Source organism: Perissodus microlepis, chromosome 6, assembly GCF_051167445.1.
Source record: "Perissodus microlepis isolate ML-2025 ecotype Zambia chromosome 6, ASM5116744v1, whole genome shotgun sequence".
Classification (NCBI taxonomy): domain Eukaryota; kingdom Metazoa; phylum Chordata; class Actinopteri; order Cichliformes; family Cichlidae; genus Perissodus; species Perissodus microlepis.
Window position 1 is genome coordinate 17,364,274 of NC_140466.1, and position 17,684 is coordinate 17,381,957.

At 39.8% G+C, this 17,684-nt stretch overlaps 1 long non-coding RNA gene and 1 pseudogene across 2 annotated transcripts; one reads left to right on the top strand and one right to left on the bottom strand.

The window, feature by feature from the left end:
* Nucleotide 1: 1 nt before the first annotated feature.
* LOC146385456 (uncharacterized) lies at nucleotides 2-2,320 on the bottom strand (annotated as a pseudogene). Its single transcript, XR_014800511.1, has 6 exons — nucleotides 2,181-2,320; nucleotides 1,931-2,076; nucleotides 1,784-1,845; nucleotides 1,499-1,619; nucleotides 710-808; nucleotides 2-537 (listed from the first exon to the last, which is right to left on the bottom strand). The product of XR_014800511.1 is annotated as an uncharacterized LOC146385456 (transcript).
* Nucleotides 2,321-9,591: 7,271 nt separating this feature from the next.
* On the top strand, nucleotides 9,592-10,122 carry LOC146385457 (uncharacterized). Its single transcript, XR_014800378.1, has 3 exons — nucleotides 9,592-9,673; nucleotides 9,833-9,889; nucleotides 9,972-10,122. It is a non-coding gene; the product is annotated as an uncharacterized LOC146385457 (long non-coding RNA).
* The last annotated feature ends 7,562 nt before the right edge of the window (nucleotides 10,123-17,684 follow it).

A 17,684-nucleotide genomic window follows, 5' to 3' on the forward strand; every position in this document is an offset into this window, starting at 1 on the left:
TATGGACATTCTTCTCTTCAACTCATTTTTTTATTAACTGCTTCCTTGGCTGCTATTATTTGCTAGATAATAAGCGCTGACAGGCATCTTTGTAAGGTACACCTGTCCACATGCTCTTTCATTCTAATCAGCCAATCAAATGACAGCAACTCCGTTTATTTAAGCATGAAGACGCAAGATAACCTGCTGAAGCTCAAATCGGAACATCAGAATGGGTAAGACAGTTGATTTGAGTAACATTTAACATAGCATGGATCTAGGGTTTACAGAGAGTGGTCAGACAAAGAGATCAAGTAGGCTTTAGATTTAGAAAATGTGTTAACACCAGAGGTCAGAGAAGAATGGCTTAGTGACATTTATGACTACTTCAGTCTTCCTTGAATAGATCCAGACTACTTTGGACCATGTCTAAAATGGTCTTCATTCCACTCTCAGTGAAAAGCTTCTCAAATAGGTTGAGATCATCGGGCGTTATGCTGCTCAAGGTCAGATCAATAGTCTTTGTTCCTGGGCTGAGCGCTGGATCTGGGCAAAACCCTGCAAGAACACATTTGTAAATAAAGTTCATTCATAAATTTGATTAATCTATGACCTTATCAAACATGGCGGTTACAAAAATATAAAGAGTATAAAGATAATATTAGATTGAAGAAGTAACATTCAGTTCAACTGCAGTTTCTAGGTTTTCATATTATATAAAGGTTTATACCTTTTTCTGAATCCAAGATAGCAGGTGGTTGTAGGTTCAGACACTCTGCCTGCTTTGTAAACTCTTCCAGCTCAGCAGCAGACACTTTAACTCTCCTACCTGGGAGACAGAAAAAGTAGACAGAAAGAACCATGATATTGAAGGAGAATTTGTGGCCATGAGCACATGAGCAAGGCCACCTCTGAATGGCTTTCAAAATCTGTTCATGCTTGAAAATCCAATCCAGTGCGGCTGAATTGAATGGACTCTACATAGTAGAGTTTTGAAAAATTCTTCCACAGCGATGTGAAAGACTCATTGCTAATCATTGCAAATGCTTGATTTCAGTTCTTGCTAACCAGTTATTAGGTTTAGGGACAATTTCCTTTTCACACAGTGCCATGTAAAGGAAATATTCCTTTAAGAACTGTGTTTTCTATTTGCTTGGGTTATCTTTGTCTAATCTAAAAATGTATTTGATGATCTGAAATATCTAAGTGTGACTAATATATAAAATAGAGAGAAACCAGGAAGGGTGCAAATACATTCTCACAGCACTGCACGTTTTTAGATGTTTTATTCTTTTTTCAAAAAAAAAACATTTCTAAATATGCCTTTAACTGGCAAGTGTTATTTGTAACTGGTATTTCAAAGGGCAGTGTTCCGATTTATTAAGCCGTAGAACAGTGGAAACCACTGTTCAATGATTAGTCATTGTTTTATTTTGGAAATTAGTGGCCGGCGTCTCATAAAAAATACTTAAAATAAGTACTTTGACATTACATTATTTAGGTGTGTCATTGTTCTTACTCAGGAGCTGGAGAGCTTTAACTGTGGTTCTTCCAATGGTGTTATTTGAGAAGATAACAAGGCACAAGGCAGTCAGGGCAGCCAGTATTCAGCAGGACACCAGAATATTGGAAAGGGAGCTCTGTGGACAGATGACAGATGATGGCCATACTTCATATTCTCTTAGCATTGGTAAGGGTAAAGCTGCACTGTGCAAATACACACCAATCGATATATACTGAAAGTGTTATGGCAATGCTAGGCACAAAGTCTAAATCAAATGTTTGTTCCCTCAGTAATACTCACCCACAGTGAGAGTGTTGTTAACCAAAGTCATGTTGGTTTTCCGTGTGAAGCACTTGCCCATGCTTTTAGAAGATACAATTAGAGAGATTTTTACATTAATATTATTTGAAAACAGTGTCAGTTCAGGAAAAACATCCTTTTTATTACGTTTTTGTAATTTGGAGGTTGTTAAATGTATCGGCTTCACTGGCAGCGGTGATCTTCACCCAGGTATTTTCCATAAGCATCTGTACCAGAATTTTGGATCCAGGTATGCTTGTGCTCTCTCCTTGTAGTATCCATTTGCCCAACAGCTGAAACAGATGGTATTAGGTGTATAAGACAACAAACATTTCATATCGAAAATGAAAAAACAAATAAACAAACAAGTGAGAAATGATGTAAGAGAGGGTCTGACCCGACTTCTGTGGATTTCAAGAGGCTGGATTAGATTCTCACAGCTTGTCACAGGAGCTGAGTGTCCAAGAGACAGAAGACCGAACACAGTTACAGCAACATGAACAAACTCCATCATGGCTCATCTGCTGATAGTGTGGCTTCAGACTCTGAAGTGTGTCCTAGACATTCGAGACTCTGCCCAGTTTAGGTGAAGTATTGCTCAATTGTTTACTTATGTGTTGTAATTGTATTTGACAGAAATATTTACTCTGTGGCAGTACAGTCAGGGGGGTTATTTAAATGTGTTGCGACAATGGTAGAGCAGGTCATCTACTGATCGGAAGGTTGGAGGCTCGATTCCTGGCTTCCCCCAGTCTGCATGCCAAATATCCTTGGGCAAGATACTAACCCCAAATTACTCTCCGATGCATCCATCGGAGAATGAACGGGTGTGTTGAATGTGCTTGTGCGAATGGGTGTGAATGCACAAGTTGTGTAAAGCACTTTGAGTGCTCCAGTGTTGCCAACTCCTCAGTAAGGAAAATCGCTATTGGCTGTCCTAAAAATCGCTAGAAGTCGCTAAATGATGTCATCGCCTAATTTGCATAATTGGTCATGCTAATGTAATTGTAACCTACGTTGTTGGAGAGAGAAATAACATCGTGGAAGAGACATAAAGTGAGTAAAAAAACGTCTTAAATGCATTTAGAATTTATTTAGAACTACAAATTAAATTTCTTTTAGCAATTATTGTTTTTTAATGTCACAATTCCAACCCTGCTCCTTTATCAGGGCTTGGACTGGCAAAAGTGGCCCGAATTGGCACTCTGGGAGAGTTACTTTATGTGTGTGTTTATTAGTAATGGCCTGTATTTGTATAGCGCTTTACTAGTCCCTAAGGACCCCAAAGCGCTTTACACATCCAGTCATCCACTCATTCCCACACACATTCACACACTGGTGATGGCAAGCTACATGGGGCGCACTGACAGAGGCGAGGCTGCCGAACACTGGCGCCACTGGGCCCTCTGACTACTACCAGGAGGCAATGGGTGAAGTGTCTTGCCCAAGGACACAACGACCGAGACTGTCCAAGCCGGGGCTCGAACCGGCAACCTTCCAATTATAAGGCGAACTCCCAACTCTTGAGCCACGAGATCACAAGGTTTAGTAGTTTTAAACCTTGTGATCCACAAAACAGCATAACAGTAAAAGAAGAACTGACTGCGTTACAGTCAGTGCGGGAGCAGCGGCTTCGCTCATGCGCGATTCATTTGCAGTTTGGACGCATAGGTGTGAACATCTCCTGCCCTGATAGCAGCTGCTGAGGACTATTGTCGCGTGTTCAGAATATTGAGGATGAGAACAAAACAACGATGGTCCAGAAGAGTTAGGTCAAACGAAGATTTTAATGAACACACGCGTGGGGAGATGAACACTGTTACACAATCAGCGTCGATCTCCACCTAACAATACACAAGCAGTTGTTTTTATAACATCAGGGTATTCTTACGCCCCCTCATGCGTCAAGCAGATACATCACATGCATAAGTTAAAACCACAAACGTTCTGTTGACGACTTTTGACACAGTTGAAAGGAACATCGTCTCCGTCTCCACGCCAGGTGCTTCCTGTAGATGCTTCTTGCTCTCGCTTATCTCTGGAACATCAGACGCACGTCCTACAACAAACTGTCACTTATGCAGGCACAAAATGCAGTTACAAGCAAAATATGTCTGAACTCTTACCTAAAAATGAGTCTACCTCCTATGTGTGTGTGTGTGTGTCTCGACCTCAAATGCACTCTGTCTCACCTCGCCAACTAAACTCATGACCTCTTACCAGACAGAAGCCACTCTCATATGTGTAACAACCTAACTGAAACTATATATGTAATCTATTGAATAAATGCTTTAATCAAATGCCACTACTCAAAGCTTAATAAAAAGGATATAAACGAATAAAAGATAATAATGAATAACATGGCATATGTGTCTTGTAAGCGTGTAGGCAATCCTTCCATAGCTCTAAGTCCCTTTGCGCAATAGCTCGTCTGGACATAGTGCCGGACGAAGCGTCTGACCCTCAATTAACTGATTGAGCTTCAACTCTTTAAAAGCACAAACTGCAAGATGTGTATAAAAATAGTTATAACTGCACCTGGAATAAAGGTTAATGTGGTGCCTGCATGTTTAAACATCTTAAGGCCCTCTCAAAGCTATCTGTTATATTGTTAATGCAATGCTAATGCTGTAGATTATATTGTAGCAGTAAAATATTTGTTCAATTCCACACTATCCACCGCCCGTGAGCGCTTTGGGACGGGTGAGGTGCACCGTGCCAAAGCACTGCTGCTTGTTGAGAGTAAGAACCATACGTGCTTTCACGTCAAAAAGTCATCATAAATAAGTCTCCAATAAAACCAGAAAAAGTCGCCAGATTTGCCGCTAGTCGCTTTTTAGAAAAAAAGTCGCTAAGGGGGTCTGAAAACTCGCTAAATATAGCGACAAAATCGCAACACTGGCAACACTGGAGTGCTCAGAAGAGTAGAAAAGCGCTATATAAGAACCAGTCCATTTACCAATCCCACCTAAGGGAATTTTACCCCTAGGAAATAAAAAGATTGACATGTAAATGTAACAAATTAAATTAAAAGCTACCTGGGTTTGAAAACACATCCTGGCAAGAGAGATGGATTCAATGATAAAAAGAACACTTTATTGAAAGTAATACAATAAAAAGTTAAATGGAATAAAAATAATAGAATAAAAATAGACTGTCTTTCAGCCTAATAGTGTCCTCATATCAATACCAATAAATGTCTTGATGCATGCTCAGTCATCCAGGTAAGTAAATCTCAATAGGTTGATTCTGTTCATCTGGATGTAGCATTTTTAATGATCAATGAACTGACCTCACAGCCTACTGTTCATTCAGTGGGCTAGTTTCATGCAAACCTGCAGTCAGCTGAGACTGAAGAAGTCACTTGGATGAGTGATGAAACGTTTCTCCCACTGAAAGCGCTAAATCCAGATGAACAGAATCAACCTTTTGGGAGTACCAATGAAGAAAAATAATAGATGTTGGGATGGACTTGGTAGCTGGAGGCTCAAACAAAAGAGAATGAAAAGAAACACAGACACTATAAGTCACTTCAAACCCAGAGTGCTGGTCAATAAAAGAAGTGTGAAAAAGCAGGGGCACAACCAGAGAGGCCACGCTGCTACTGGCTCAATCTTCTGTAGTCAAATCCAGCAACTAAAAAGGATCAAACAAGATGATTAGTAGTCACAAGAGCTGGACTTTATAGTTTTACAGTGTCCATAATGCTTTGTCCAACCATCAGCAGACTGAGCCCAACCGGAGCAACACGAACAAACTTTATCATGGTTTGTTGATTACGTCTTTAGTACATGGTGCATTAAAGTGACAAAACTAAGTAATTTACTCATGTGTTATAATCTTTCCCTCTTAAAGCAGGTTCACATTGTCATTTTTATGTCAGTTCAATGAAACTAAATCTAAATTACACTGATGACACAGAGCAGTCAGTCTTGTGTGGATGAAGCCATACTTCTTTGGATCATGTCAAAAAGGGTCTTCACTCCACTTTCACTGAGAAGCTTTTTTAGAAGGCTGAGCTCATCAGAGCTTATGGTGTCTGTGGTTACATCAGTGAAATTTGTTTCTGGGGCAAGAGATGGATCTGGGCACAAACCTGTGAAGATGACATTTGTGAATGCCTTTAATTTATGAGAGGAGAAATGAACTGAATCTACAATTGTTCAAACCATGGTGGTATAAAAATAATGACAACATTAAACTGAAGGTGTAACATTTAGTTCAGCTGCAGTTTCTTTGTTTAACTGAACTCATTTGAAAAATTGTAATCTGCTACTGATTACTGCGTTTTGTTTATTCTTCAGGGCATGTACAGATGTGGCTTTAAGGCTTTTATATTAAGTAGAAGTTCATACCCTTTTCTGGATCCATGATAGCAGGTGGTTGTAGGTTCAGACACTCTGCCTGCTTTGTAAACTCTTCCAGCTCAGCAGCAGACACTTTAACTCTCCTACCTGAGAAACAGGAAAAGTGTTAGCATGGGATTGCTGCAGGCTCATGTCAGGGCACTACGATGGTACAGAAGTATTTAAGTTATCAAAATGAAAATTACCACACAGACTTTTCCTATTTTCAAACATCAGTGCATCTGTTTGTAAGCAGCAAATATTTTTTTTTGTTTTGTGTGGTTAAGGAAGGTATTTTATTACAATTATGTACAGTGAAAAATATTTGGCTTCTTTCTGATTTCTTAGTTTTTTTGCATATTTGTCACATTTAAACGTTTCACATCATCAACCAAATCTGAATATTAATCAAAGAAACATAATTAAATACAAAATGCTGTTTTAAAATTATGGTTGTATTTCTTAAGAGAAAAAGGCAGGCAGAGGCACATTTTTCTTGTCATATATATTTTTTTTCCTTTTTTCACTTAGTTTAAAATTTGGCCTTTAACTGTTATTTGGATGTCCTCATCTAGACGGCGGTATTTGGAAACTACAATTATTTATTAAAAGGCCTGGAAAAGTGGAAACGCCTGTTAATCATTGTTTTGATGACGTTTTAATTTGGGAATTAGTCACCAGCATTTCTTTCAGCTTTAATAAATTAAATGCATGAAGTTGGACCATAAAAACAATACTTAAGTACTTTGACATTACAGTATTTAGCTGTGTCATTGTTCTTACTCAGAAGCTGCAGAGCTTTGACTGCGATTCTTCCGATGGTGTTATTTGAGTAGATAACAAGGCAGTCAGGGCAGCCAGTATTCAGCAGGACAGCAGACAATCTGTAATTGCACACTATGGACATGTGCACATACACACCAATCGATATATACTGAAAGTGTTGTAGCGCAAAGTCTAAATCTGGTCATCCAAATGTTTGTTCCCTCAGTAATACTCACCCATAGTGAGACTGTTGTTAACCAAAGTCATGTTTTTCTGTGTGAAGCACTTGCCCATCCTTTTACAAGATAAAATTAGAGAGATTTTTACATTAATATTATTTGAAAATGTCTTAAAGATATGAGGAGATGGATTTTAAATTTGATTCTGAATTTAACAGAAACCAAAAGAAGATAAGCCAGTATAGGAGAAATGTTCTCTCTCTTCCCAGTCCCTGCTGGTATTCTTGCTGCAGCATTCTGGATTGACCAAAGGTTTTTCTAAGGGGTTTTAGAGCTACTTGATAATACTAATTCACAAGCTAGAAGTAATAAACACATGAACTGGCTTTTCACCATCACTCTGAGACAGCGTGTTTCTAATTTCAGTGATAACAATGTTACTGGAGACCGTGTCTTATGTCTTTAAGACACGGCTGTAGTTTAACTAGTTGATTTTTTTCATATTGGAGTTTTGTCTTATTATTAATAAATAAAGCTGGGTGTCATCTGCATAGCAATAAATATATGTGTAGTGTTTTCTAATAACATCGCCTAATGTATAATATAAAAAGCATTGCAACTGTGACTAGTTCTTGTGTGTGAAGAAGAAACCCCATTTATTTGCACATATGAGAATTTATCAGATACATATTATTCATACCAGTGACCCAACAAACATCCAACCACTGGGGTGAACGACCTCACCTGACTTATTTTGATATTTAGTGATAATAGTGATAAACTATGAGTCCCTCCCAAATGGCCCTGCTCCTCACTCTATCACTAAGAGAGACCATCCGCCACCATCTGGAGGAAGCTCATTTTAGCAATTAGTCCTCCAAGTAAAGGAGTTTTAAAATGTTGCTTAGATATCACCGCATTAGTGATACTCATCTAGTAATTGAACTGGACTTGTCCTTTGTTCCAGTAAAGACATACAGTAACAACATAAAAGTGATTGTTCATCCAAATAAAGCAGAAGAAATCAGAAGCTACATTTAGGCATTTTTATTTGTTTGTTTTATTTGTTATGCTTTTTCCATAGTTTCACACATAATTCTTTAATTTAATTCAGTATTACAATGGACAGTTTTGTTTTGGCACAAATACAAACTTTTTAATGTAGAAAAATCATGTCCTTAACTTCTCTTAGCAACTGGATGTCTATGCTATTTCAGACTTGATGACCCATATAGAGTGAGATGATCTTTGGTATTTTGCTGGCTCGGAGTAAAAATGGTCACAAGAAGTTAATACAAAGTTTTTTTTAACTGATCACTTTTATCCTATAAGACATTTCTGTCCTGTTTGGAGTTTTCAGTTTTATACAGTTTTCAAAGATTCAGTTCAAAACTTCAGATCCTTCACTAGATATGTGTTTACCTTTCTCCAAATATGCTCATTCATACACGTCAGACAGAAAAATTATGTTGCTTTCAAATTAAAGCCTTTGATTTTAAAACCACTTACTGTGGACTGCAAGATTGTGTACAGAGTTTACTAAGAGGCACACTCATGTAACAGACTTCCTACAGATCCGTTTCAATCCCAGTGTCAAGTGAAATCACTTTAAATGTTTTATTAGTAACATGTTTACATCATAGGAAACGTTAGGCAGTAAAATAAAAGGATCTTTAATGTCATCTTAGAGATGAACAACAATCTTTGCACAGAGGTGGAAGGAAAAACAAACAAATACGCGATAATAAGACACAGAAGCACTCAAAAAGGAGGGTGATAAAAGTAAATGTCCACATGATACAATGACCTTTAAAATAAAACTGTCAGCAACTAAAGAAGAGGCCAGAAATAAAAACAAACAAACAAAAATAAGTAAATAAAAACAGAATAACATGTGAACAGAGAAAGAACAGGAAAAACAAAGAAAATAATGAATTATTAAAACACAGACTATGACAAAATTTCATAATTACCTCACTTTCAATGGTCGTTTTGACATAGCATGTTTTCTATTTTGTGTTCTAACACGTATAAATGTGTCTAAATATGTTTTAGAGATGTGAAATAAACAAGAAGAAAAGCTGATTTGGACTATCTTTGCAATATATTATAGGTGCAATATTATAGCAATATTTTAACTTTTACTATTTCCCCACTAACAATATAAAAATAATAATGCAGTTCCATCATATTAAAATGAGCTACAATCTACTTTTATCTTAAAGTAAAAAAATAAAATAAAATAGCCAAACTCTCCCATTTGAAGGGACTATAATACATGGGGTTTACATCAGATTCAACATGTAGCGCATCTAAGTGCATTTAAATTAATTCTTTCCTTTTTTTTTCGTACAAAATACAGATACTTGATGCACATTTAATGGTGCTAAAATGTGAATAGACCCACCGTTAATAATAAAAGTAATACTGTGTGCTTCCCTTAGGTGGCACCAGAGGAATTCAAAGCCAGTACCAGTCGTGTGAACAGCTGCCTGAGAAAGACGCTCCAGATGAATGTGCGGTGGCTTCTGTGTGGTTGTCTGAATTGCTGTTACACACTGGGCTTCAGTTTGTGGACCGTCATCTGCCTCAGCAAAAGGGTGAGATGCCCATTCACTTCGTCCCACAGTTTGAAAATGTTACGCAGAGAATCTGCGATATTTGCTGCAGCATCACAGTGAACAAGACAAAAAATGTTGTGCACTAAGTTGATATGAGGCCGTTTTTTCACAACAGTATCATCTAATATCTTTTTCCAGACAAGAAGATCTATAGAGAAACTTTTGGAGTGGGAAAACAGCAGACTTTACCACAAGGTAAGCAGTGAAGGCATCATTTGATATGTGTGGATTGATGAAACTTCTCTAATCACTGTTTCTGAACTCTGTTTCTGTGTAGTTGTGTTTGCATTGGAGACTAAGCAAAAGGAAGTGTGAAACCAACAACATGATGGAATATGTAAGTATTAGCTCGTTTCAGTGGTGTAATTATCCCCGTACAGTTAAAGAAAGTATACCAGGTGTTACACCCACTACCAGATTGTGTTAAAAAGCTGCTGTTTTAACTTAAAAGGTACTATTTCAGATGATAAATTGTGCCGAGAGTTGGTTTTCAGTTGTTCATGAAGTCACAGGATTATCGCTGCACCATGGAAAAGTATCATATCTCCAACCTTTTTGAGCGCAGATGTTAAGAAGTTATTTTATCTGCAGTGTATGCTTGCATGTCTTTGATCGATTAGTGTAGCGCATGGTGGCTCAGTTAGTCCAAAAACAAAGGGGTAAAAAAAAACTTTGTAATTGAACACATTTAGTTGTTGACTAAATGGCTGCTGCCATCCACAGCCCTGGCTAGTGGTTGTGTACCACCTTGTCTTTTGTTGTGCATTAACAAAATATTACAATATTATTCTTATTACTGACATTAGCAATTTTGTATCGTGGTGTCTGGGCTTTTATATACAGATGTTGTTTATCCAGCCGGCTTTCAGAGAGAGGTGGGAACAGATGCAAATCTAAAAGAAGGCCTTTTTGAGTAGATTGCATAATTGTCTTTCCCTGCTCCACACACCTTTGTGAAAGAATAAGAAGGCTAGGAGATCATGTATGTCAAGAATTTGAGCTAAGCCACTTAGTTTTTGTCCACTGAGGTCTGGTGATTGCATGGGCCACACTCAGGGGATTGCACTAGATTTTAAAAAACCCAATAATGTAGCAAAATCTCACTGTTACACCAGAGTGTTGCATATAGTACACACATCACACGTTACTTTGAGTAATTGCTAAATGGTGCATTTGAAGATTTGGAAATATCCCTGAGAAAGAAAAAAGAATAACCTTTATAACATTTCTGTGGTCTTCCTATTTAGAAAGTGAAGGAAGCACATGCACCAAGAAAAAACAGATTTCAGGGCACTAGACTAACTTTTTGCCATGGGCGCAAAAAAGTTAGGTGCACTCAAATTTTTTCAACCGCATCGCTTAACACCGCAGTTTTACATGTGCACTTTTTTTTTTTTTTGGGGGGGGGGGGATATTAAATATAGAAATATTAATTTCTAAATTATTAACTAACAATCTTGTGCTTAAAGTGCTTTGTCAATATTGTAGAAAATGTTAAAGCGTCTGGACTTCTTTAAGTTGCTAGAAGACATTTCACCTCTCATCCGAGAAGCTTCTTCAGTTCTAAGGTCAAATGGCGGAAAGTAGGGCTGTTCAATATAACGATATATATCGGATGACGATATAAAAACAGCTATCGTTTCATTTTACGCTATAGTTTGTTTCGTGGTGTCGCAAAATACACTGTTTACGGCAATATTTTTTCATCGTTTTTGATGGTCACTGTAGTGGCTATATTAATTTCTTGAAGTTCTCTCTTTCTCTTATATTTAATATAACCACATTACAGACAAGCGCCTGTTTTTATGGGTTGTCGTTAGCAACAACGACGGTAAAACCATCGCATGTCCGCTTGTTTATTTTCCACATAAACCTTTCACAATAAAGCTCAAGATCCTGTTGAGACTTTTCAAAATAAACAGAATCATGTGAAAAAGTATGCAGAGTGTTTACGGATGAGAAGCAAAAAAGAGCCGTCAGGTGCTAAAAAATAAACCTTAGACTCAAACGTTGGAACAGGCTTTTCCCCAGAGCACGCCGTGTAAGAAATACTCACAAAGAAAACGGCGGCCATTACAACTTATGTCTAAAAATGTGTAGTTTCATGCATCGGTTAAAACACTCGACTCCAGGTACACGATGCCCAGCTGGAAACACTTCACCTACCCGAGATTCACAGAATTTACAGAAAATATTAAATTTTTTGTGATTTATATCGTTATCGGACGATACATGTTTTATATCGGGATATGAGATTTTGGTCCTATCGCACAGCCCTAGCGGAGAGTCCCAGATTTAAACCCAGTGGGAGTATCCCCCCAAAGAGGGACAAAAGGACCCCCTGATGATCCTCTAATCGCCTGAGCCAAGGTGTGAAACTGGGTATGGGTCCCAATCAGCCAGGGTTTCGGGTGAGCTCATTATGAAACCTGGCCCCACCTCATCATGCGATTTCCTGAGGTCAGATGGCCCAGGATGTGAGTGGGCGTTAAGGCGTCTGGGGAGGGAACTCAAAACTGGTTATAGATGGCAGACAGTTGGTGTCGTAAACCACCGCCTCTGTTCAAAGACGGTCGCTCACAGTGGACATAGATGGCTTCTTTCACTCCTCTTTCAAACCATCTGTCCTCTCTGTCCAAAATGTGAACATTGGCATCCTCGAAAGAGTGACCTTTATCCTTTAGATGCAGATGGACCGCTGAGTCTTGTCCTGTGGAGGTGGCTCTTCTATGTTGTGCCATGCGCTTGTGAAGTGGCTGTTTGGTCTCTCCAATGTAGAGGTCTGGGCATTCCTCGCTGCACTGTACAGCATACACCACATTGTTAAGACTGTGTTTTGGAGTTTTGTCTTTCGGGTGAACCAGTTTTTGTCTGAGTGTGTTGCTGGGTCTGAAATGCACCGGGATGTCATGCTTGGAGAAAACTCTCCTGAGTTTTTCTGATACACCGGCTACATAGGGGATGACAATGTTGTTGCGTCTGTCTTTCTTTTCCTCCCTCGCTGGTGTCTGATCTTCTTTTCTGTGCCTCTTTGCTGACTTTATGAATGCCCAATTAGGATAACGGCATGTTTTGAGTGCTTCCTTTACATGTGTGTGTTCCTTCTTTTTTTCTTCAGGCTTAGAGGGAACATGTTCTCCCCGGTGGTGTAGGGTCCTAATTACTCCAAGTTTGTGTTCCAAAGGGTGATGGGAGTCAAAGAGGAGGTACTGGTCCGTGTGTGTGGGCTTCCGGTAAACTTCGATGTTGAGGTTGCCATTCTCTTCAATGTGCACAGCGCAGTCCAGGAAAGGCAAACAGTTGTCCTTTGTGTCTTCCCTGGTGAACTTGATGTTTTTATCCACAGCGTTAATGTGTGCAGTGAAGGATTCCACTTCTTGTGTCTTGATTTTGACCCAGGTGTCGTCTACATATCTGTACCAGTGGCTGGGTACTCTTCCTTTGAAAGAGCCAAGAGCCTTCCTTTCCACTTCCTCCATGTAAAGGTTGGCTACAATAGGTGACACGGGGGAGCCCATGGCACAGCCATATTTTTGTCTGTAGAAGCCTTCGTTGTATTTGAAATATGTTGTGGTAAGGCAGAGGTCTAACAGTGTGCAGATCTTATTGGGTGTGAAGTTGGTCCTGTCTTCTAAGGAGCTGTCTTCTTGTAGTCGTTTTCTGACGGTCTCCACTGCCTCCGTGGTGGGTATGCAAGTCAAGAGAGAGACTACATCAAAGGACACCATGGTTTCATCTGGATCCAGGGTAAGTTTCTGGACCTTGTCGGTGAAGTCGGTGGAGTTCTTGATGTGGTGTGGGGTGTTCCCCACGAGAGGAGCAAGGATGGCAGCAAGGTGTTTTGCAATGCTGTAAGTGGCTGAGTTTATGCTACTGACTATGGGTCTGAGTGGGACCCCTTCCTTGTGGATTTTAGGAAGTCCGTAAATGCAGGGTATGGCATCCCCTGGATAAAGGCAGTGATATGTGAGGTGGTCAGTGATTTTGTCCTTTTCAAAGTCTTGAAGGCAAGCTATAACTTTCTTTTTGTAGCTGCTTGTGGGGTCTCACTTTAAGGCTTTGTAGGTATTGTTGTCACTGAGGAGCGTAGTGATCTTTGTGTGGTAATCTGTAGTGTTTAGGACCACGGTGCACCTTCCCTTATCAGCTGGTAAAATAGTGATGTTGTGGTCTTTGCTCAGGGAAGCGACGGCCTTCTTTTCTTGTATTGTGAGGTTGGACGGAGGGACTTTGGCACTGGAGAGGGTGGCTGAGACTTTCATCCTGATTTGCTCTGCTTCTGTCTGTGATAATTTGTTAATCCGTATGGCGGTTTCTGTGGCTGTGATGAGGTCCACTATGGGCAACTGTTGCGGGGAAATGGTAAAATTGAGTCCTTTGGCTAATACTCTCTTTTCAGGTTCAGTGAGATTCCGGTCTGAAAAGTTCTTTACCCATTTCTCCTGACTGTCTTCAGGTGTGTTTTCTTCTCTGAGTTGTGTAGGTTCAGAATGAGGAGTGTGTGTTTTTGAAAGCAAGGTGTGAAATTTCCTGCGTTGTCTTTCTTTTCCCTTAGAGTGTTGGGCCCGCTGAGCCTTGTCCACAAACTTGTAAACCTCTTCTAAGATTGGAGAGGGTAGAAGGGTTTCCAGTTCCTGCAGAGTCTGGCTGATCTTGATCTGGAGGGCATCTATAGTGAAATGGGCCTGTCTTATCCTTTCACTTAAAAGCTGATTTTGTGCTCTCTGTAGAATCAAGTCTGCTCTGTATCCCCTAACAGTGGATCCAAGGCGCAAGCTCTTAGGAACAACTCTGCTTTGTCTGCATCTTAGGTTGAAACGGAGATGGTTCCTATAATCCGCTAGTTTCCTTGATTCCCTTTCATACTCCAGCACCAGTTGAAGGGTGTTCCTCCCAAAATGTACGGCAATATGTCTGTGAAGGTTCTCAGTCATCCAGGTCATCATAGTCAAAGGAGCTTGCAAAGAAAAGCGTCTGGACTTCTTTAAGTTGCTAGAAGACGTTTCACCTCTCATCCGAGAAGCTTCTTCAGTTCTAAGGACCTTAGAACTCTCTGTGTGTGTGTGTGCGCGTGTGTGTGCGTGTGTGTGCGTGTGTGTGTGTGTGTGTGTGTGTGTGCTTGCGTGCGTGCGTCTGAGAGACAGAAAATGTATATACATGGCTCATGAGCAGATGTATGTACAGTAATAAACTTACCAATAAACAAAGGTATGGACATTCTTCTCTCATTTTTTATTAACTGCTTCCTTGGCTGCTATTATTTGCTAGATAATGATGAGCACTGACAGGTGTCTTTGTAAGGTCCACCTGTCCACCTGTCCACCTGCTCTTTCATTCTAATCAGCCAATCAAATGACAGCAACTCTGTTTATTCAAGTGAGCTTTAGTTTTAGAAAATGTGTTGTTAACACCAGAGGTCAGAGAAGAATGGTACACTACTGGAAACTGATAGGAAGCCGACGGTAAATCAAATAACCCCTCATTGCAATCAATGTATGCAGAACAGCATCTTTACAGAAACAGAAGACCACACCAGGCGCCAAACTTGTCAGTTAAGAACAGGAAACTGAGACTACTGTTCAAATGGGCTCACCAAAACTGGACAATAGAAGACTGGAAAATGTTGCCTGGCCTCATGAGTCACAACTTCTGCTGCTGTATTGGTAGAGTCAAAATCTGGTGTAACAACATGAATGCATTGATTACTCCTGCCTCGATGAAGACTGGGAGAGGATCATTCTCACCTACCTCCGACCTCTGGTGAGCGCGCTGCTGGGCCCCCTGCAGTTTGCTTACCATCCTGATTTTGGGGTGGATGGTGCAGTCATCTGCCTCCTGCACAGATCACTTTCACACCTGAAGAGTACTGGAAGCAGTGTGAGAGTCATGTTTTTTCTAATTTTCCACTGCGTTCAATACAATCAAACCAGCGCTGAGGGAGAAGCTGGAAGGAGCAGGAGTCAAACATTACCCAATTTCAGGGACAGTCGACCATGTAAGGTTTCAGTGCTGTATGTCTGAGGTGGTGGTTTATAGCACATGGGCCCCTCATAAATAAAACTCAGTTAAATTGAAAATGAGGCTTTGTGTGGAGGATTTGCTTATTCAAGCAAGAAAAAAAAAACTTTGTACAAATGGGGGAAAAAACATCACTGTTTCAAAGCTAAACTGAGCTTCCTGCAGTCCAGACCTTTAATCTGTTGTTGAAGTATAATAAATGATGAAATCCACAAAGGAGGCCCAACACTGCTGAAATCCTATATCAAGCAAGGGAAACATTTGGACTTAAAAACTGCAACAACTGGTGCCTTCAGTTACTAGACACTTTAAAGGAAAGGCCGTGTAACACTGAGGTAAACATGGCTCCTATTTCAATTTGTTGGTGACTTTCAACACTGAGCATATAGCAATTTTTTTTAAACATAACAATACAAACTTGTATGTTGTCTGTATGCTATTTCAATTTTTTTATTGCATTCTGGTTTTGTTTATATTCTACTCAGCGTCCCAATTGTTTCTGTAAACCATAAACATTTTTCTGTACATAAAAGTTTTGCTGGTTTAGTCTTCGCCCCACCTGAGTGTGAGCCCAGTTGACACCAGCTCAGCCTTCAATGAGAAGCATACAGTACCAAACAAATTCATAGCCCAGCACAAGAGGTCAAAGTACCAGAGAAATAAAAAAAACTCTCAAGCTCAGTTTGTTAGAAAAACAGAGTCAAGCCATCCTTAAATACAGCTGCTTTATTTTCCCCTCATACAAGTTGTGGTTTTAATCATTCTCACCTATAATAATTCTTGAGTATTTTTCTCTGTTGCATCAGTCTCTGTTAAAGGTCCATAAAAATTCAACAAATATGCTGCGAACTTACAGTATATCTGTTCTACCTTGTTCCTTGAAGCAATCGCACATCTACACCACCAATTACATTAAAATAATATAAACATATACATGAAAATAACTTTAATTTTTATTTAGTTTTGCATTCTGTCTGGTATTGATATGCTCAATGCAATTTTTACCAAGAAGTTTCACATTTTAAGTTTTCATTATAAGTAGTAGTAATTTGGCATTTAGCTAAGGTCAGTGTTTTTACTCGTTATATGAGGCAATACCTGGATCCTACAGAGCTTGCACAGATAATCCAGCTGCTCCAGGATGGCACATCGATATGTGCCACTGTATGGAGCCAATTACATGGAAAATCTTGGAATAATCATCTGGTAACGCTCTGGGGCCACATTTCAACCACAATGAACATCAAAGGACTCCTCCGCAGCTGCCTTGCTTCCTGCATCCATTTAGCAAGGAAACAGGTGTGGGAGGAGAAGGGCATATTGGCCCGCAGAAAGCAGAGCGATGGAGCTAACTTGGAGACTATTCCGAACAACCTGTAACCTATTTTTCACCGTTCCTGCCAACTGCTCAGACTAACAAAACTGACGGGTTAAACTTTTTTTACAAAGGAGATTATCAATTCAATTCAATTCAATTTTATTTATATAGCGCCAAATCACAACAAAAGTCGCCTCAAGGCGCTTCATAGATACAGAGAAAAACCCAACAATCATATGACCCCCTATGAGCAAGCACTTTGGTGACAGTGGGAAGGAAAAACTCCCTTTTAACAGGAAGAAACCTCCAGCAGAACCAGGCTTAGGGAGGGGCGGCCATCTGCTGCGACCGGTTGGGGTGAGAGAAGGAAGACAGGATAAAAGACATGCTGTGGAAGAGAGACAGAGGTTAATAACAGATATGATTCAATGCAGAGAGGTCTATTAATACATAGTGAGTGAGAAAGGTGACTGGAAAGGAAAAACTCAATGCATCATGGGAATCCCCCGGCAGCCTACGTCTATTGCAGCATAACTAAGGGAGGATTCAGGGTCACCTGGTCCAGCCCTAACTATATGCTTTAGCAAAAAGGAAAGTTTTAAGCCTAATCTTAAAAGTAGAGATAGTGTCTGTCTCCCGAATCCAAACTGGAAG